Genomic DNA, 19,400 nt, shown 5'->3' with positions numbered 1-19,400 from the left:
AGAGAGGGCTATTTAAAGACCAGACCATCTAATTGCCAGTACATTATATAAGTAGGAAAGAAAACCCAAAAGCTTAAAGCACCTGGTATTCCTAGGCAGTTTCTCATCCAAGTACTAACCAGACCTAAACCTGCTAAGATTCAGAGATCGGGCATTGAATCTATTTTTTAGCAAAATTATTATATGCTAAGTGAAACATTTCCAAAAAGCTTAAAGCACCTGGTATTCCTAGGCAGTCTCTCATCCAAGTACTAACCAGACCTAAACCTGGTAAGATTCAGAGATCGGGCATTGAATCTATTTTTTTGCAAGATTATTATATAAATCGTGAAATTTTCCAAAAAGTTTAAAGCACCTGGTATTCCCAGGCAGTCTCCCATCCATGTACTAACCAGGCCCAAACCTGCTAATATTCACAGATTGGGCATTGACTCTATTTTTTGCAAAATTATTATATACTAAGTGAAAAGTTTCCAAAAAGCTTACAGCACCTGGTATTCCCAGGCGGTCTCCCATCCAAGTACTAACCAGGCCCAAACCTGCTTAGCTTCCAAGACCAGACGAGATCGGGGATAGCCAGGTTGGTATGGCCGTAAGCGAAAATTGCTCCAAAGAGAGGGCTATTTAAAGACCAGCCCATCTAATCGACAGTACATTATATAAGTAGGAAAGAAAACCCAAAAGCTTAAAGCACCTGGTATTCCTAGGCAGTCTCTCATCCAAGTACTAACCAGACCTAAACCTGCTAAGATTCAGAGATCGGGCATTGAATCTATTTTTTTGCAAGATTATTATATGCTAAGTGAAACATTTCCAAAAAGCTTAAAGCACCTGGTATTCCTAGGCAGTCTCTCATCCAAGTACTAACCAGACCTAAACCTGGTAAGATTCAGAGATCGGGCATTGAATCTATATTTTTGCAAGATTATTATATAAATCGTGAAATTTTCCAAAAAGTTTAAAGCACCTGGTATTCCCAGGCAGTCTCCCATCCATGTACTAGCCCAAACCTGCTTAGCTTCCGAGAGCAGACGAGATCGCGCATAGCCAGGTTGGTATGGCCGTAAGCGAAGACTGCTACAAAGAGAAGGCTATTTAAAGACCAGCCCATCTAATCGCCAGTACATTATATAAGTAGGAAAGAAAACCCAAAAGCTAATATTCAGAGATTGGGCATTGACTCTATTTTTTTGCAAGATTATTATATAAATCGTGAAATTTTCCAAAAAGTTTAAAGCACCTGGTATTCCCAGGCAGTCTCCCATCCATGTACTAACCAGGCCCAAACCTGCTAATATTCAGAGATCGGGCATTGAATCTATTTTTTTGCAAGATTATTATATAAATCGTGAAATTTTCCAAAAAGTTTAAAGCACCTGGTATTCCCAGGCAGTCTCCCATCCATGTACTAACCAGGCCCAAACCTGCTAATATTCAGAAATCGGGCATTGACTCTATTTTTTGGCAAAATTATTATATACTAAGTGAAAAGTTTCCAAAAAGCTTACAGCACCTGGTATTCCCAGGCGGTCTCCCATCCAAGTACTAACCAGGCCCAAACCTGCTTAGCTTCTGAGAGCAGACGAGATCGGGCATAGCCAGGTTGGTATGGCCGTAAGCGAAGACTGCTGCAAAGAGAGGGCTATTTAAAGACCAGCCCATCTAATCGCCAGTACATTATATAAGTAGGAAAGAAAACCCAAAAGCTTAAAGCACCTGGTATTCCTAGGCAGTTTCTCATCCAAGTACTAACCAGACCTAAACCTGCTAAGATTCAGAGATCGAGCATTGAATCTATTTTTTAGCAAAATTATTATATGCTAAGTGAAACATTTCCAAAAAGCTTAAAGCACCTGGTATTCCTAGGCAGTCTCTCATCCAAGTACTAACCAGACCTAAACCTGCTAAGATTCAGAGATCGGGCATTGAATCTATTTTTTTGCAAGATTATTATATAAATCGTGAAATTTTCCAAAAAGTTTAAAGCACCTGGTATTCCCAGGCAGTCTCCCATCCATGTACTAACCAGGCCCAAACCTGCTAATATTCACAGATTGGGCATTGACTCTATTTTTTGGCAAAATTATTATATACTAAGTGAAAAGTTTCCAAAAAGCTTACAGCACCTGGTATTCCCAGGCGGTCTCCCATGCAAGTACTAACCAGGCCCAAACCTGCTTAGCTTCCGAGAGCAGACGAGATCGCGCATAGCCAGGTTGGTATGGCCGTAAGCGAAGACTGCTGCAAAGAGAAGGCTATTTAAAGACCAGCCCATCTAATCGCCAGTACATTATATAAGTAGGAAAGAAAACCCAAAAGCTTAAAGCACCTGGTATTCCTAGGCAGTCTCTCATCCAAGTACTAACCAGACCTAAACCTGCTAAGATTCAGAGATCGGGCATTTACTTTTTTTTTTTTTTTGCAAGATTATTATATAAATCGTGAAATTTTCCAAAAAGTTTAAAGCACCTGGTATTCCCAGGCAGTCTCCCATCCATGTACTAACCAGGCCCAAACCTGCTAATATTAAGAGATCGGGCATTGACTCTATTTTTTGGCAAAATTATTATATACTAAGTGAAAAGTTTCCAAAAAGCTTACAGCACCTGGTATTCCCAGGCGGTCTCCCATCCAAGTACTAACCAGGCCCAAACCTGCTTAGCTTCCGAGAGCAGACGAGATCTGGCATAGCCAGGTTGGTATGGCCGTAAGCGAAGACTGGTGCAAAGAGAGGGCTATTTAAAGACCAGCCCATCTAATCGCCAGTACATTATATAAGTAGGAAAGAAAACCCAAAAGCTTAAAGCGCCTGGTATTCCTAGGCAGTCTTTCATCCAAGTACTAACCAGACCTAAACCTGGTAAGATTCAGAGATCGGGCATTTACTTTTTTTTTTTTTTTTTTTTTTTTTTTTTTTTGCAAGATTATTATATAAATCGTGAAATTTTCCAAAAAGTTTAAAGCACCTGGTATTCCCAGGCAGTCTCCCATCCATGTACTAACCAGGCCCAAACCTGCTAATATTAAGAGATCGGGCATTGACTCTATTTTTTGGCAAAATTATTATATACTAAGTGAAAAGTTTCCAAAAAGCTTACAGCACCTGGTATTCCCAGGCGGTCTCCCATCCAAGTACTAACCAGGCCCAAACCTGCTTAGCTTCCGAGAGCAGACGAGATCTGGCATAGCCAGGTTGGTATGGCCGTAAGCGAAGACTGGTGCAAAGAGAGGGCTATTTAAAGACCAGCCCATCTAATCGCCAGTACATTATATAAGTAGGAAAGAAAACCCAAAAGCTTAAAGCGCCTGGTATTCCTAGGCAGTCTTTCATCCAAGTACTAACCAGACCTAAACCTGGTAAGATTCAGAGATCGGGCATTGACTTTTTTTTTTTTTTTTTTTTTTTTGCAAGATTATTATATAAATCGTGAAATTTTCCAAAAAGTTTAAAGCACCTGGTATTCCCAGGCAGTCTCCCATCCATGTACTAACCAGGCCCAAACCTGCTAATATTCAGAGATTGGGCATTGACTCTATTTTTTTGCAAGATTATTATATAAATCGTGAAATTTTCCAAAAAGTTTAAAGCACCTGGTATTCCCAGGCAGTCTCCCATCCATGTACTAACCAGGCCCAAACCTGCTAATATTCACAGATTGGGCATTGACTCTATTTTTTTGGCAAAATTATTATATACTAAGTGAAAAGTTTCCAAAAAGCTTACAGCACCTGGTATTCCCAGGCGGTCTCCCATGCAAGTACTAACCAGGCCCAAACCTGCTTAGCTTCCGAGAGCAGACGAGATCGCGCATAGCCAGGTTGGTATGGCCGTAAGCGAAGATTGCTGCAAAGAGAAGGCTATTTAAAGACCAGCCCATCTAATCGCCAGTACATTATATAAGTAGGAAAGAAAACCCAAAAGCTTAAAGCACCGGGTATTCCTAGGCAGTCTTTCATCCAAGTACTAACCAGACCTAAACCTGGTAAGATTCAGAGATCGGGCATTGACTCTTTTTTTTTTTTTTTTTTTTTTTTGCAAGATTATTATATAAATCGTGAAATTTTCCAAAAAGTTTAAAGCACCTGATATTCCCAGGCAGTTTCCCATCCATGTACTAACCAGGCCCAAACCTGCTAATATTCAGAGATCGGGCATTGACTCTATTTTTTGGCAAAATTATTATATACTAAGTGAAAAGTTTCCAAAAAGCTTACAGCACCTGGTATTCCCAGGGGGTCCCATCCAAGTACTAACCAGGCCCAAACCTGTTTAGCTTCTGAGAGCAGACGAGATCGGGCATAGCCAGGTTGGTATGGCCGTAAGCGAAGACTGCTGCAAAGAGAGGGCTATTTAAAGACCAGCCCATCTAATCGCCAGTACATTATATAAGTAGGAAAGAAAACCCAAAAGCTTAAAGCACCTGGTATTCCTAGGCAGTCTCTCATCCAAGTACTAACCAGACCTAAACCTGCTAAGATTCAGAGATCGGGCATTGAATCTATTTTTTAGCAAAATTATTATATGCTAAGTGAAACATTTCCAAAAAGCTTAAAGCACCTGGTATTCCTAGGCAGTCTCTCATCCAAGTACTAACCAGACCTAAACCTGGTAAGATTCAGAGATCGGGCATTGAATCTATTTTTTTGCAAGATTATTATATAAATCGTGAAATTTTCCAAAAAGTTTAAAGCACCTGGTATTCCCAGGCAGTCTCCCATCCATGTACTAACCAGGCCCAAACCTGCTAATATTCAGAGATCGGGCATTGACTCTATTTTTTGGCAAAATTATTATATACTAAGTGAAAAGTTTCCAAAAAGCTTACAGCACCTGGTATTCCCAGGCGGTCTCACATCCAAGTACTAACCAGGCCCAAACCTGCTTAGCTTCTGAGAGCAGACGAGATCGGGCATAGCCAGGTTGGTATGGCCGTAAGCGAAGACTGCTGCAAAGAGAGGGCTATTTAAAGACCAGCCCATCTAATCGCCAGTACATTATATAAGTAGGAAAGAAAACCCAAAAGCTTAAAGCACCTGGTATTCCTAGGCAGTTTCTCATCCAAGTACTAACCAGACCTAAACCTGCTAAGATTCAGAGATCGGGCATTGAATCTATTTTTTAGCAAAATTATTATATGCTAAGTGAAACATTTCCAAAAAGCTTAAAGCACCTGGTATTCCTAGGCAGTCTCTCATCCAAGTACTAACCAGACCTAAACCTGGTAAGATTCAGAGATCGGGCATTGAATCTATTTTTTGCAAGATTATTATATAAATCGTGAAATTTTCCAAAAAGTTTAAAGCACCTGGTATTCCCAGGCAGTCTCCCATCCATGTACTAACCAGGCCCAAACCTGCTAATATTCACAGATTGGGCATTGACTCTATTTTTTGGCAAAATTATTATATACTAAGTGAAAAGTTTCCAAAAAGCTTACAGCACCTGGTATTCCCAGGCGGTCTCCCATCCAAGTACTAAACAGGCCCAAACCTGCTTAGCTTCCAAGACCAGACGAGATCGGGCATAGCCAGGTTGGTATGGCCGTAAGCGAAAATTGCTCCAAAGAGAGGGCTATTTAAAGACCAGCCCATCTAATCGACAGTACATTATATAAGTAGGAAAGAAAACCCAAAAGCTTAAAGCACCTGGTATTCCTAGGCAGTCTCTCATCCAAGTACTAACCAGACCTAAACCTGCTAAGATTCAGAGATCGGGCATTGAATCTATTTTTTTGCAAGATTATTATATAAATCGTGAAATTTTCCAAAAAGTTTAAAGCACCTGGTATTCCCAGGCAGTCTCCCATCCATGTACTAACCAGGCCCAAACCTGCTAATATTTAGAGATCGGGCATTGACTCTATTTTTTGGCCAAATTATTATATACTAAGTGAAAAGTTTCCAAAAAGCTTACAGCACCTGGTATTCCCAGGCGGTCTCCCATCCAAGTACTAACCAGGCCCAAACCTGCTTAGCTTCCGAGAGCAGACGAGATCTGGCATAGCCAGGTTGGTATGGCCGTAAGCGAAGACTGGTGCAAAGAGAGGGCTATTTAAAGACCAGCCCATCTAATCGCCAGTACATTATATAAGTAGGAAAGAAAACCCAAAAGCTTAAAGCGCCTGGTATTCCTAGGCAGTCTTTCATCCAAGTACTAACCAGACCTAAACCTGGTAAGATTCAGAGATCGGGCATTTACTTTTTTTTTTTTTTTTTTTTTTTTTTTTTTTGCAAGATTATTATATAAATCGTGAAATTTTCCAAAAAGTTTAAAGCACCTGGTATTCCCAGGCAGTCTCCCATCCATGTACTAACCAGGCCCAAACCTGCTAATATTAAGAGATCGGGCATTGACTCTATTTTTTGGCAAAATTATTATATACTAAGTGAAAAGTTTCCAAAAAGCTTACAGCACCTGGTATTCCCAGGCGGTCTCCCATCCAAGTACTAACCAGGCCCAAACCTGCTTAGCTTCCGAGAGCAGACGAGATCTGGCATAGCCAGGTTGGTATGGCCGTAAGCGAAGACTGGTGCAAAGAGAGGGCTATTTAAAGACCAGCCCATCTAATCGCCAGTACATTATATAAGTAGGAAAGAAAACCCAAAAGCTTAAAGCGCCTGGTATTCCTAGGCAGTCTTTCATCCAAGTACTAACCAGACCTAAACCTGGTAAGATTCAGAGATCGGGCATTGACTTTTTTTTTTTTTTTTTTTTTTTTGCAAGATTATTATATAAATCGTGAAATTTTCCAAAAAGTTTAAAGCACCTGGTATTCCCAGGCAGTCTCCCATCCATGTACTAACCAGGCCCAAACCTGCTAATATTCAGAGATTGGGCATTGACTCTATTTTTTTGCAAGATTATTATATAAATCGTGAAATTTTCCAAAAAGTTTAAAGCACCTGGTATTCCCAGGCAGTCTCCCATCCATGTACTAACCAGGCCCAAACCTGCTAATATTCACAGATTGGGCATTGACTCTATTTTTTTGGCAAAATTATTATATACTAAGTGAAAAGTTTCCAAAAAGCTTACAGCACCTGGTATTCCCAGGCGGTCTCCCATGCAAGTACTAACCAGGCCCAAACCTGCTTAGCTTCCGAGAGCAGACGAGATCGCGCATAGCCAGGTTGGTATGGCCGTAAGCGAAGATTGCTGCAAAGAGAAGGCTATTTAAAGACCAGCCCATCTAATCGCCAGTACATTATATAAGTAGGAAAGAAAACCCAAAAGCTTAAAGCACCGGGTATTCCTAGGCAGTCTTTCATCCAAGTACTAACCAGACCTAAACCTGGTAAGATTCAGAGATCGGGCATTGACTCTTTTTTTTTTTTTTTTTTTTTTTTGCAAGATTATTATATAAATCGTGAAATTTTCCAAAAAGTTTAAAGCACCTGGTATTCCCAGGCAGTTTCCCATCCATGTACTAACCAGGCCCAAACCTGCTAATATTCAGAGATCGGGCATTGACTCTATTTTTTGGCAAAATTATTATATACTAAGTGAAAAGTTTCCAAAAAGCTTACAGCACCTGGTATTCCCAGGGGGTCCCATCCAAGTACTAACCAGGCCCAAACCTGTTTAGCTTCTGAGAGCAGACGAGATCGGGCATAGCCAGGTTGGTATGGCCGTAAGCGAAGACTGCTGCAAAGAGAGGGCTATTTAAAGACCAGCCCATCTAATCGCCAGTACATTATATAAGTAGGAAAGAAAACCCAAAAGCTTAAAGCACCTGGTATTCCTAGGCAGTCTCTCATCCAAGTACTAACCAGACCTAAACCTGCTAAGATTCAGAGATCGGGCATTGAATCTATTTTTTAGCAAAATTATTATATGCTAAGTGAAACATTTCCAAAAAGCTTAAAGCACCTGGTATTCCTAGGCAGTCTCTCATCCAAGTACTAACCAGACCTAAACCTGGTAAGATTCAGAGATCGGGCATTGAATCTATTTTTTTGCAAGATTATTATATAAATCGTGAAATTTTCCAAAAAGTTTAAAGCACCTGGTATTCCCAGGCAGTCTCCCATCCATGTACTAACCAGGCCCAAACCTGCTAATATTCAGAGATCGGGCATTGATTCTATTTTTTGGCAAAATTATTATATACTAAGTGAAAAGTTTCCAAAAAGCTTACAGCACCTGGTATTCCCAGGCGGTCTCACATCCAAGTACTAACCAGGCCCAAACCTGCTTAGCTTCTGAGAGCAGACGAGATCGGGCATAGCCAGGTTGGTATGGCCGTAAGCGAAGACTGCTGCAAAGAGAGGGCTATTTAAAGACCAGCCCATCTAATCGCCAGTACATTATATAAGTAGGAAAGAAAACCCAAAAGCTTAAAGCACCTGGTATTCCTAGGCAGTTTCTCATCCAAGTACTAACCAGACCTAAACCTGCTAAGATTCAGAGATCGGGCATTGAATCTATTTTTTAGCAAAATTATTATATGCTAAGTGAAACATTTCCAAAAAGCTTAAAGCACCTGGTATTCCTAGGCAGTCTCTCATCCAAGTACTAACCAGACCTAAACCTGGTAAGATTCAGAGATCGGGCATTGAATCTATTTTTTGCAAGATTATTATATAAATCGTGAAATTTTCCAAAAAGTTTAAAGCACCTGGTATTCCCAGGCAGTCTCCCATCCATGTACTAACCAGGCCCAAACCTGCTAATATTCACAGATTGGGCATTGACTCTATTTTTTGGCAAAATTATTATATACTAAGTGAAAAGTTTCCAAAAAGCTTACAGCACCTGGTATTCCCAGGCGGTCTCCCATCCAAGTACTAAACAGGCCCAAACCTGCTTAGCTTCCAAGACCAGACGAGATCGGGCATAGCCAGGTTGGTATGGCCGTAAGCGAAAATTGCTCCAAAGAGAGGGCTATTTAAAGACCAGCCCATCTAATCGACAGTACATTATATAAGTAGGAAAGAAAACCCAAAAGCTTAAAGCACCTGGTATTCCTAGGCAGTCTCTCATCCAAGTACTAACCAGACCTAAACCTGCTAAGATTCAGAGATCGGGCATTGAATCTATTTTTTTGCAAGATTATTATATAAATCGTGAAATTTTCCAAAAAGTTTAAAGCACCTGGTATTCCCAGGCAGTCTCCCATCCATGTACTAACCAGGCCCAAACCTGCTAATATTTAGAGATCGGGCATTGACTCTATTTTTTGGCCAAATTATTATATACTAAGTGAAAAGTTTCCAAAAAGCTTACAGCACCTGGTATTCCCAGGCGGTCTCCCATCCAAGTACTAACCAGGCCCAAACCTGCTTAGCTTCCGAGAGCAGACGAGATCGGGCATAGCCTTTTTTTTTTTTTTTTTTTTTTTTTTTTTTTTATTAAGAAATTTCAATCAATAAAATACAATAGATTAAGCACAATCAATAGAAATACAGAACATCGTCTTAACACATCTCTACATTACACCTCTTTCCTTTACATAGATAATTTAAAAAACTCTTACACTTTCTGGCAACTTCCACATTAAATCGTTTAAAACACAACAGACTTTTGGGGTAAAAACATCATAAAAAGAGTCTAACATATTCACACCTTTAAAGTACACATACAGTCTTTCGATATATAATTCTGTTTTTCTTTTAAACACACTCCAAACATCCAACACAATTTTTTCTTTTTTAGCCACAGTTCTTCTATCCCATATTGCACTTTTCATTAGCATTACACACAGATTAATGAAACTTTTGTTTTTACACTTTTTTTCCCAACCAAACATCACAACTCTATTCCATTCCATTATATTTTCATCCCACTCCTCAGTCACATCTTTAATTAAACATTTACATTTCCTTAAAAAGTCCTCTAGGTCTCTACAATGTAAAAACATATGTAAAATCCCCTCTTCCTCTTCCTGGCACACTTTACACAGAGCATTTTCTTCCATTCCTATTTCATTTAAAATTACATCAGTAAAAACCACTTTATGCCTTATAAAATACTCCAAACATTCCAATTTGGTTTCCACACATTTCCCCGTCATGTTTCTCCATATACACTCTTTTTTTAAATCTTTGAATTTCTGCACCCAGTATCCATTTACAATCGGCTCTTTAAAAACATAATCTCTAAAAGCACAATAAATCATTTTCACAGTACATTCCTTAAAATCATACATTTTTTCCCCAAACTTCACATGAATACATTTCTCTTTTGGCTCTCCTTCCATACTTTCTATTCTTTTTATCCACTCTTTAGGTATTGCATTTTTAATGATTTCATATTTATTTTTTATTTCTTGTTCACTGTAATCCTCTTTTGCCTCCTCCATTGCATCTACAATAAATTGTGTCGGTAAAAACCCTTCTTTAAATTCATACAAAACATCTCTCACTCTTGTTATCCCCACATCCATCCATTTCTTTAAAAACAATTCTTTGTCTTGTTTTAAAATGTTTTTGTTTAAAAACAGAGGTTGATTTAAAATGTTTTCTCTCCCATGTGGATCATACTCAACTTTGTCTAAAAATTTTCCCCAGGCACTAATCATTTCCCTATAAAACTCTGGTAAGCACTCTGTCATCCAATTCTTAGTTTTCATCCATAAAATCCCATCCCCCATGTTAAAATCCCCACATTTGTTTAAAAAATATTCCATTGTCTTTTTCCATGCTGCTTTGTGACCATCATCTAGATATTTTTTTACTATTTTAACTCTTAAGCTATTTTTTCTCTGTTCAACATCAATTAATCCCATCCCTCCTTTCCCTACTTCTCCTATTAATGTACTGTATGCAATTCTTGACGGTTTACCATTCCATAAAAAATCTAAAAAACATTTTTTCAACCTTTTCTCCACCCACACTGGCATAGCAGTCACATATAAAACATACCACAACTTTGACACCATTAACACATTTAAAATTAAAACCTTCCCTTTTAAACTTAAAGTCCTCAATTTCCAAAAATTTAACCTTCTTTCAATTCCTCCTACTATTTCTTCCCACATTTTTTCTTTAACATTCCTTTCATCTTTTCCCATTAGAACACCTAAAATCCTTATTTCTTTTGTTTCTTTAAAATGAAAATAATCAGTTAAAGCATTTACTCCTCCATGTTGTTTTTTCTTCATTTAACTTGCCTCCTGATCCCCTACAAAACATCTGTACCACTTCCATTACTTTATTAACACTCTCTATATCCTTAACTATTATTGTTGTATCGTCTGCATATTGAAATATTTTTTCATTTCCCCCACTTCCTTCAATGTTTATCCCTCTTATGTCTTCATCTATTTTAACAGCTAATCCCAATGGTTCTGCAACTAAAGAATATAAAAGCGCCGATAATGGACATCCTTGTCTTATTGACCTAGTAATTTTAAAACATTCTGTTAAAAAACCGTTACACTGTATTCTTGTTATTGCTCCCCTGTATAAAATTGTAATCCACTTGACAAAATTATCCCCAAATCCGTACCTTCTTAAAATTCCAAATAAATAATCATGCTCCACTCTATCAAAGGCCTTTTCAAAATCCAAACTAATAACATATCCTTTTTTGTTTTTTTCTTTCATATATCTTATTCTATCTATTATACTTAAAGTTGTATCTGCTATATCTTTCCCTTTTACTCCATACACTTGATTTGTTTTAATTATGGTTGGCATTACCTCTTTCAATCTATTGGCTAAAACTTTTGTTAAAATTTTCAAATCTGTATTCAGCATTGTAATTGGTCTATAATTTTTTAGGTCTACTTTATCTCCTTTTCTTTTATATATCAACTTTATTAATCCCATCCCCATTATCTGATTCATTTCCTCTTTTTTAAAAATGTCTTCATATACTTCTTTTAAAATACTGGTTAAAAAATATTTAAAAACTATATAAAATTCACTCCCCAAACCATCTATACCTGGACTTTTATTTTTGTTTAATTCACTTATTGCTCTTTTTATCTCTTCTTCTGTTATCTCTTCATCACAGTCTTTTTTGTCTACATCTCCTACTGTTGTTTTTATTTGATTTAGTAACTCCAATTTCTCTTCTTCTTTCAACCCCTCAGTACTAAACAGATTTTCATAATATGCTTTTACTTCTTTTAATATTTCCTCATTTGTTTCCACCACTACACCATTTTCCCCTCTTATTTCTTTAATCATTCCAGCTTTCCCTCTTATTTTTTCTAGATCAAAGAAAAACTTTGTACATTTTTCACCCTCCACCGTATATTTAGCTTTACTCCTTAGTCTTGCACCTTCATATTTTTTCTCTTCCATGTCTTTCAATAATCCCTCCAATTCTTTTATTTTTTGTATATCTTTCCCATTCTCATTTAATTCATTTTCCAATTTTTCTCTTATTTCTCTCTCCTTCTTCCTCTTACACATCTGTATTAATTTGCAATACTTTATTGTGAATTTTTTTACTAAATATTTAACATTTTCCCACCATATCCTTTTATCTTCACTGTACATTTCATTCTCCTTTTCTTTTTCAATAATTTCTTTAATACTTAACACATACTCCTCATTCTTCAAAACCTCTACATTTAAAACCCATACACCTGGCCCTCTTTTCACTGAACTCCAGTCTACTTGTATAAAAAGTGGTTTATGGTCACTTAAGCTTGATTCTACATATCTCATGTTACCAATAAAACCTTCAATGTTCCTTGTACACAAAATAAAATCAATCCTTGTCTTACACATAAAATTCCCTACTAATTGCCTCCTTGAATATTCTTTCTTTTCTTCATTTCTTTCTCTCCATACATCAATCATATTATTTTCTTCCATTAATAATTTCAGTTCTTTTCTTCCTTTATCATTTTTAAAAACCATTCCCTCACCAATTTCTAATTTACTGAAAACTGTATTAAAATCACCCATCATAATAACTTCTTTATGCTTTTTTAAAAAATCTCTTAATACATTAAAATATTCCTTCTTTTCAGTTTCTACAGTCGGTGCATGAATATTAACTACAATAACTTTTTTCTCCTCATACTCCATTTCAACCGCAATACATTTCCCATCTATGTCATTATATATTGTTCTACATGATACCCCACAGTTTTCTTTTATTAAAATCGCAACACCTCTTCCCAGCCTCCCATCACCATTGTTATAAAAAATCTCTCCACTCCACCTTTTTCTTATTTCAGTCATGTACTCTTCCCTCCAGTTAGTTTCTTGTAATAAAATCACATCCTCTCTTTTACACATTTCTTTCACCTTTTCAAATTTTCCTACATTTGAAAGCCCTCTAGCATTAAAAGTAACAATTCTTAAAAGCATAAAACATATAAAAACATGCATAAAACCCATAAACTCAGTCCATCTCCTCCAAACCTTTTAGCAGCTCATACTTATTTGCACACTCAATCCCATCTTCTTTAAGCATTCTTTTTCTTGCAGTATCAAGATTAGGTATTACCTTTACAGATCTTCTTCTTTTTGATGATTTCCCCTGCGTCTCCTCATTTTCTTTTCCTTGTTCACACTCTTTTGTAGCATCATTAATTTCTATCCCGTCCATCTCCTTTTGCACACTGTCCGTCACATCCATCGGTGTACATAAAATTCCCTCCTGTTGTGCATCACTCAGTACTTTATTCCTTTCATCAACCAGTTCCACATTATCCAAAGCATTTTGCAAGCTGTCTGTCAAATCCATCTGTGTCCAAATTCCCCCATCCTGTTGTGTTTGTATGATTGGTTCGGTACACTCTTTCTGTTGTTCTATATCCTTATTTAATTCCAGTCCTTCACCACGTACCCCTTCTCCAACGTCTCGCTGCTCGTTGTCTCTTTCATGCACCTGCCCGCCCACCTGTTGCTGCTCCTCCTCCTCACCCTGCATCCAACACTCACACTTATTTAAAACCAAATTGCACTCCGGGCACGTCACAGCATTGCAATTTCTCGCGAAATGGCCTCTCTCCTCGCATTTATGGCACGTGAACTCCGGGCAGTCCTTCACCACATGGTCTGGGCTCATGCACAGCCGACAAGTCTTAACCTGATGACTGTGCATCACCCGAAAATATTGTGGTCCCTCTGCCGTTTCTATTTTTGTGCTGTAAGGGAGGGAGGCCACCTCCTTCGGGAACCGCGCCTTTACGTATCTCGTCCCATCCTCAATGCTGGTGCCCGGATAAACACGCCGCTTTATTTTTGAAATTGGGGAAACCCCCCAAACCTCCAGTTTATTTAAAATCTCTTTATCAGCAAGGTAGACGGGCAGATGCATGAAAGAGACAACATAATCTCTGTTTTGCAGTTTCTTTATCTCACAGTTCACTCCTTTAATTAACAATCCCTCAGTCAGTTCATCACAAGTTTCTTCTTTTTCCATTGTCAGTTCATATTCCTTTCCTTGTCTTGGCCTCAGTGCTAAGATTTTACCATATCCACATTTGTCCGTCACCGCTTTAATAATATCCACAGCTCTCACTTCACTTACATTCTCCACATTCACAATCACAGTCGCCTCCTTTAAGTATTTCCTTTCACCAATTGTATATCTTGCATCTTGATTTTTACCGTGTCCTGCTCGTTGTCGATACTCCAGTCCAGTGTCGTTTGCCATGCGTCTCTCTCCAGCCAGTCCAGTGTTGTTTGCCATGCGTCGCTCTCCAGCCAGTCCAGTGTTGTTTGCCATGCGTCTCTCTCCAGCCAGTCCGGTGTCGTTTGCCAAGCGTTTCTCTCCAGCCAGTCCAGTGTCGTTTGCCATGCGTGTCTCTCCAGCCAGTCCGGTTTCGTTTGCCATGCGTCTCTCTCCAGCCAGTCCAGTGTCGTTTGCCAATAATCCATCCATTGTACAAAAACACAAAAAAATAAAAAATTAACCACCCTCCAGCCAGCAAGATGCTGCTGTTAGGTGGTTTAAAACAGAAAAAACACACAAAAAATAAACTAAAAGTCCAAAAAACAACTCACAAAACAAACACTAACAGAAAAATCAAAATGGAGGAGAGCCTTCCTCTCCCAACTGCAGCCAACACTTCCTGTAGCTCTCTAGCGCCCTCAGGTTGGTATGGCCGTAAGCGAAGACTGCTGCAAAGAGAGGGCTATTTAAAGACCAGCCCATCTAATCGCCAGTACATTATATAAGTAGGAAAGAAAACACAAAAGCTTAAAGCACCTGGTATTCCTAGGCAGTCTCTCATCCAAGTACTAACCAGACCTAAACCTGCTAAGATTCAGAGATCGGGCATTGAATCTATTTTTTTGCAAGATTATTATATAAATCGTGAAATTTTCCAAAAAGTTTAAAGCACCTGGTATTCCCAGGCAGTCTCCCATCCATGTACTAACCAGGCCCAAACCTGCTAATATTTAGAGATCGGGCATTGACTCTATTTTTTGGCCAAATTATTATATACTAAGTGAAAAGTTTCCAAAAAGCTTACAGCACCTGGTATTCCCAGGCGGTCTCCCATCCAAGTACTAACCAGGCCCAAACCTGCTTAGCTTCCGAGAGCAGACGAGATCGGGCATAGCCTTTTTTTTTTTTTATTAATAAATTTCAATCAATAAAATACAATAGATTAAACACAATCAATAGAAAATACAGAACATTGTCTTCACACATCTCTGCATTGCACATCTTTCCTTTACATAGATAATTTAAAAATCTCCTTCACTTCCTGGCAGCTTCCACATTAAATCATTTTAAACACAATAAACTTTTGGGGTAAAAACATCATAAAAAGAATCCAACATATTTCCACCTTTAAAGTACACATACAATCTCTCAATATATAATTCAGTTTTCCTTTTAAACACAGTCCAAACATCCAACACAGTTTTTTCTTTTTTAGCCACAGTTCTTCTCTCCCATATTGCACTTTTCATTAGCATTACAAACAAATTAATAAAACTTTTGTTTTGACACTTTTTTTCCCAACCAAACATCACCAATCTGTTCCATTCAATTACATTTTCATCCCACTCCTCAGTCACATCTTTAATTAAACATTTACATTTTCTTAAAAATTCCTCCAGTTCTCTACAATATAAAAATAAATGTAAAATCCCCTCTTCCTTTTCCTGGCACACTTTACACAGAGCGTTTTCTTCCATTCCTATTTTATTTAAAATTGCCTCAGTAAAAACCACTTTATGCCTTATAAAATACTCCAAACATCCCAATTTAGTTTCCACACACTTCCCCGTCATGTTTCTCCAAATACACTCTTTTTAAAATCTTTGAATTTTTGCACCCAGTATACATTTGCAATAGGCTCTTTAAAAACACCATCTCTAAAAGAACAATAAATAATTTTCAGAGTACATTCCTTAAAATCATACAGTTTTTCCCCTAATTTCACATAAATACATTTCTCTTTTGGCTCTCCTTCCATACATTCTATTCTTTTAATCCATTCTTTCGGTATTGCGCTTTTAATTATTTCATATTTATTTTTTATGTCTTGTTCACTGTAATCCTCTTTTGCCTCCTCCATTGCATCTACAATAAATTGTGTCGGTAAAAACCCTTCTTTAAATTCATATAAAATGTCTCTCACTCTTGTTATCCCCACTTCCATCCATTTTTTCAAAAAAATCCCTTTGTCTTGCTTTAAAATGTTTTGGTTTAAGAAAAGAGGTTGATTTAAAATGTTTTCTCTCCCATGTGGATCATACTCAACTTTAACTAAAAATTTTCCCCAAGCACTTAAAATTTCTCTATAAAACTCTGGTAAATTTTCTGTCATCCAATTCTTCGTTTTCATCCATAAAATTCCATCCCCCATGTTAAAATCCCCGCATTTGTTTAAAAAATATTTCATCGTCTTTTTCCACTCTGGTTTGCCCTCATCTAGGTATTTCTTCACTACTTTCACTCTCAAACAATTTTTTCTATGTTCCACATCTATTAAACCTAAACCCCCCTTCTCTACTGCCCCTAATATTGTGTTAAAAGCTATTCTTGCTGGTTTCCCCTCCCATAAAAAGTCAAGAAAACATTTCTTCAACCTCTTTTCTGTCCACAATGGCATATCTGATACATATAAAACATTCCATAACTTAGACACCATTAAAACATTCAATACTAAAACCTTCCCTTTCAAGTTTAATGTTCTTAATTTCCAAAAATTTAACCTTCTCTCTATCCCTGTTACTAGTTCCTCCCACATTTCATCACATACTTTCCTCTCATTTTTACCCATTAAAATTCCTAAAATCCTAATTTCATCCACTTCCTTAAAATTAAAACAATCCTTTAAAACCATTGCTTTACCAAATCTCATATATACAGTTTTTTCTTCATTTACTTTACTCCCAGATCCTTTACAATATTCTTCTACAACCTTCATAACTTCCTTGATGCTCTCCTTTCCTTTAACTACTAACGTTGTGTCATCAGCATATTGAAAAACCTTTCCCTCAGCCTTATTTTCCTCAATTTCAATTCCAATTATTTCTTCTTTTTGTTTTAAAGCCAATCCTAACGGTTCCGATACAAGTGAATATAATAACGCTGAAAGCGGACAACCCTGTCTTATCGATCTAGTGATTTTAAAACATTCTGTTAAAAACCCATTACATTTTATTCTCGTTAAAGCGCCCTTATATAAAATCTCAATCCATTTGATAAAATTCCCCCCAAAACCAAATTCCTTTAAAACATCAAATAAATACCTGTGTTCAACCTGATCAAATGCTTTTTCAAAATCTAGACTAATTACGTAACCATCTTCATTTTTTTCTTTCATGTACCATACTGTGTCTCTTATGCTCATTGTTATGTCCGCTATATCTCTTCCCTTTACTCCATATGCTTGGTTTGTTTGAATTATACTTGGCATTACTTCCTTTAACCTGTTTGATAAAACCTTCGCTAAAATCTTAAAATCTGTGTTAAGCATCGTAATCGGCCTATAGTTTTTTAAATCTACTTTTTCTCCTTTCCTTTTATATATCAATTTTGTTATACCCATCCCCATTCTTTCATTAACTTCTTCTTTTTCAAAAACCTCACTAAAAACTTCCTTTAAAATCTTTGTTAAAATATCTTTAAAACATATATAAAATTCACTTCCCAAACCATCTATTCCTGGACTTTTATTTTTATTCAGCTGCTGTATTGCTCTTTCAATCTCTTCTTCTCCAATTTTTTGATCGCATTCTATTTTATCTTCCTTACTAATTCTTACTTTTATCTGATTCAGCAGTTCCCTTTTTTTGTTTTCTTCTACACCCCTTGCACTAAAAAGATCCTCATAAAAATTCTTTATTTCTTCTAAAATCTCTTCATTCCCTTCTACAACTTCCCCATTTTTCCCTCTTATCTGTTTTATTATTTCAGCTTTCCCTCGCTTTTTTTCTAAATCAAAAAAAAACTTTGTGCATTTTTCTCCCTCCACAGTATATTTAGCTTTGCTTCTTAACCTCGCCCCCTCATATTCTATTTCCTCTATTTCTTTCAGTTTTTCCTCCATTTCCCTTATCTTTTGTATATCTTTATTTTCTTTATTCAATTCCACTTCCAAACTTTCCTTTATTTCTTTTTCTTTGTATCTTTTGCATTTCTGTACTAAACTGCAATACTTAATTGAGAATTTTTTTATTAAAAACTTTACATTCTCCCACCATATTCTCTTATCGTCTTCATACATTTCATTTTCCCTTTCTTTTTCTATAATTTCTTTAACCTTTAAAACATAGTCTTCATTTTCTAACATTTTTGTATTTAAAACCCATATTCCTGGCCCTCTTTGCACTTTATCCCAGTCCAATTTAAAAAATAAAAACTTGTGATCGCTAAAACTTGTTTCTTCATACTTAATCTTTTCTATAAAATTCTCCACATTTCTCGTACATAAAATAAAGTCAATTCTTGTTTCGCACACAAACTGCCCCACTATTTGCCTTCTTGAAAACTCCTTTTTCTTTTCATTCCTTTCTCTCCACACATCTATCATATTATTTTCTGCCATTAATGCTTTTAGTTCTTTTCTCCCCTTGTCATTTTTAAAAACCATTCCTTCTGCCATGTCTTGTTTACTAAAAACCGTATTAAAATCCCCCATCATTATTATTTCTTTATACTTCTTTACAATACTTCTTAAAACATAAAAAAACTCTTTCTTTTCCTTCTCCACCGTTGGTGCATGTATATTTACTAAAATCAATTCCCTTCCTTCATGTTTTATCTGAACAACCATACATTTCCCCATCGTATCTTTGTATAAAATTTGACTTGCTTTAAAAACATCATCCTTCATTAAAAAAGCCACACCTCTCCCAAACCTCCCATCTCCATTATTGTATTAAATCCCTCCTTCCCATCTCTTTTTAAAATCATTCATTACATTTTCTCTCCAGTTTGTTTCTTGTAGCACAATAATGTCTTCTCTTTTACATTTTTCTTTTACATATTCAAATTTCTTTAAGTTCAAGAGTCCTCTTGCATT

The 19,400-nt window shown here is 36.9% G+C and overlaps 15 non-coding genes across 15 annotated transcripts; all 15 read right to left on the bottom strand.

The window, feature by feature from the left end:
* Positions 1-479: 479 nt before the first annotated feature.
* LOC127943809 (5S ribosomal RNA) lies at positions 480-598 on the bottom strand. Its single transcript, XR_008149958.1, has one exon. It is a non-coding gene; the product is annotated as a 5S ribosomal RNA (ribosomal RNA).
* A 903-nt stretch (positions 599-1,501) lies between these two features.
* Positions 1,502-1,620, bottom strand: LOC127943895 (5S ribosomal RNA). The gene has a single exon (XR_008150039.1). It is a non-coding gene; the product is annotated as a 5S ribosomal RNA (ribosomal RNA).
* Positions 1,621-2,114: 494 nt separating this feature from the next.
* Positions 2,115-2,233, bottom strand: LOC127944061 (5S ribosomal RNA). The gene has a single exon (XR_008150199.1). It is a non-coding gene; the product is annotated as a 5S ribosomal RNA (ribosomal RNA).
* A 361-nt stretch (positions 2,234-2,594) lies between these two features.
* On the bottom strand, positions 2,595-2,713 carry LOC127943893 (5S ribosomal RNA). The gene has a single exon (XR_008150037.1). It is a non-coding gene; the product is annotated as a 5S ribosomal RNA (ribosomal RNA).
* A 378-nt stretch (positions 2,714-3,091) lies between these two features.
* On the bottom strand, positions 3,092-3,210 carry LOC127943892 (5S ribosomal RNA). Its single transcript, XR_008150036.1, has one exon. It is a non-coding gene; the product is annotated as a 5S ribosomal RNA (ribosomal RNA).
* Positions 3,211-3,717: 507 nt separating this feature from the next.
* On the bottom strand, positions 3,718-3,836 carry LOC127944060 (5S ribosomal RNA). The gene has a single exon (XR_008150198.1). It is a non-coding gene; the product is annotated as a 5S ribosomal RNA (ribosomal RNA).
* A 372-nt stretch (positions 3,837-4,208) lies between these two features.
* On the bottom strand, positions 4,209-4,325 carry LOC127943578 (5S ribosomal RNA). The gene has a single exon (XR_008149780.1). It is a non-coding gene; the product is annotated as a 5S ribosomal RNA (ribosomal RNA).
* A 494-nt stretch (positions 4,326-4,819) lies between these two features.
* On the bottom strand, positions 4,820-4,938 carry LOC127943522 (5S ribosomal RNA). Its single transcript, XR_008149724.1, has one exon. It is a non-coding gene; the product is annotated as a 5S ribosomal RNA (ribosomal RNA).
* Positions 4,939-5,431: 493 nt separating this feature from the next.
* LOC127943925 (5S ribosomal RNA) lies at positions 5,432-5,550 on the bottom strand. Its single transcript, XR_008150067.1, has one exon. It is a non-coding gene; the product is annotated as a 5S ribosomal RNA (ribosomal RNA).
* A 357-nt stretch (positions 5,551-5,907) lies between these two features.
* LOC127943891 (5S ribosomal RNA) lies at positions 5,908-6,026 on the bottom strand. Its single transcript, XR_008150035.1, has one exon. It is a non-coding gene; the product is annotated as a 5S ribosomal RNA (ribosomal RNA).
* Positions 6,027-6,403: 377 nt separating this feature from the next.
* LOC127943890 (5S ribosomal RNA) lies at positions 6,404-6,522 on the bottom strand. Its single transcript, XR_008150034.1, has one exon. It is a non-coding gene; the product is annotated as a 5S ribosomal RNA (ribosomal RNA).
* Positions 6,523-7,029: 507 nt separating this feature from the next.
* LOC127944059 (5S ribosomal RNA) lies at positions 7,030-7,148 on the bottom strand. The gene has a single exon (XR_008150197.1). It is a non-coding gene; the product is annotated as a 5S ribosomal RNA (ribosomal RNA).
* Positions 7,149-7,520: 372 nt separating this feature from the next.
* On the bottom strand, positions 7,521-7,637 carry LOC127943577 (5S ribosomal RNA). The gene has a single exon (XR_008149779.1). It is a non-coding gene; the product is annotated as a 5S ribosomal RNA (ribosomal RNA).
* A 494-nt stretch (positions 7,638-8,131) lies between these two features.
* On the bottom strand, positions 8,132-8,250 carry LOC127943521 (5S ribosomal RNA). The gene has a single exon (XR_008149723.1). It is a non-coding gene; the product is annotated as a 5S ribosomal RNA (ribosomal RNA).
* Positions 8,251-8,743: 493 nt separating this feature from the next.
* On the bottom strand, positions 8,744-8,862 carry LOC127943924 (5S ribosomal RNA). The gene has a single exon (XR_008150066.1). It is a non-coding gene; the product is annotated as a 5S ribosomal RNA (ribosomal RNA).
* Positions 8,863-19,400: the final 10,538 nt, after the last annotated feature.

This window comes from Carassius gibelio, chromosome A22 (assembly GCF_023724105.1).
Source record: "Carassius gibelio isolate Cgi1373 ecotype wild population from Czech Republic chromosome A22, carGib1.2-hapl.c, whole genome shotgun sequence".
NCBI classification, from domain to species: Eukaryota; Metazoa; Chordata; class Actinopteri; order Cypriniformes; family Cyprinidae; genus Carassius; species Carassius gibelio.
Note: the sequence above shows the minus strand (reverse complement) of the source record. Positions and strands in the feature narration are given on the sequence as shown.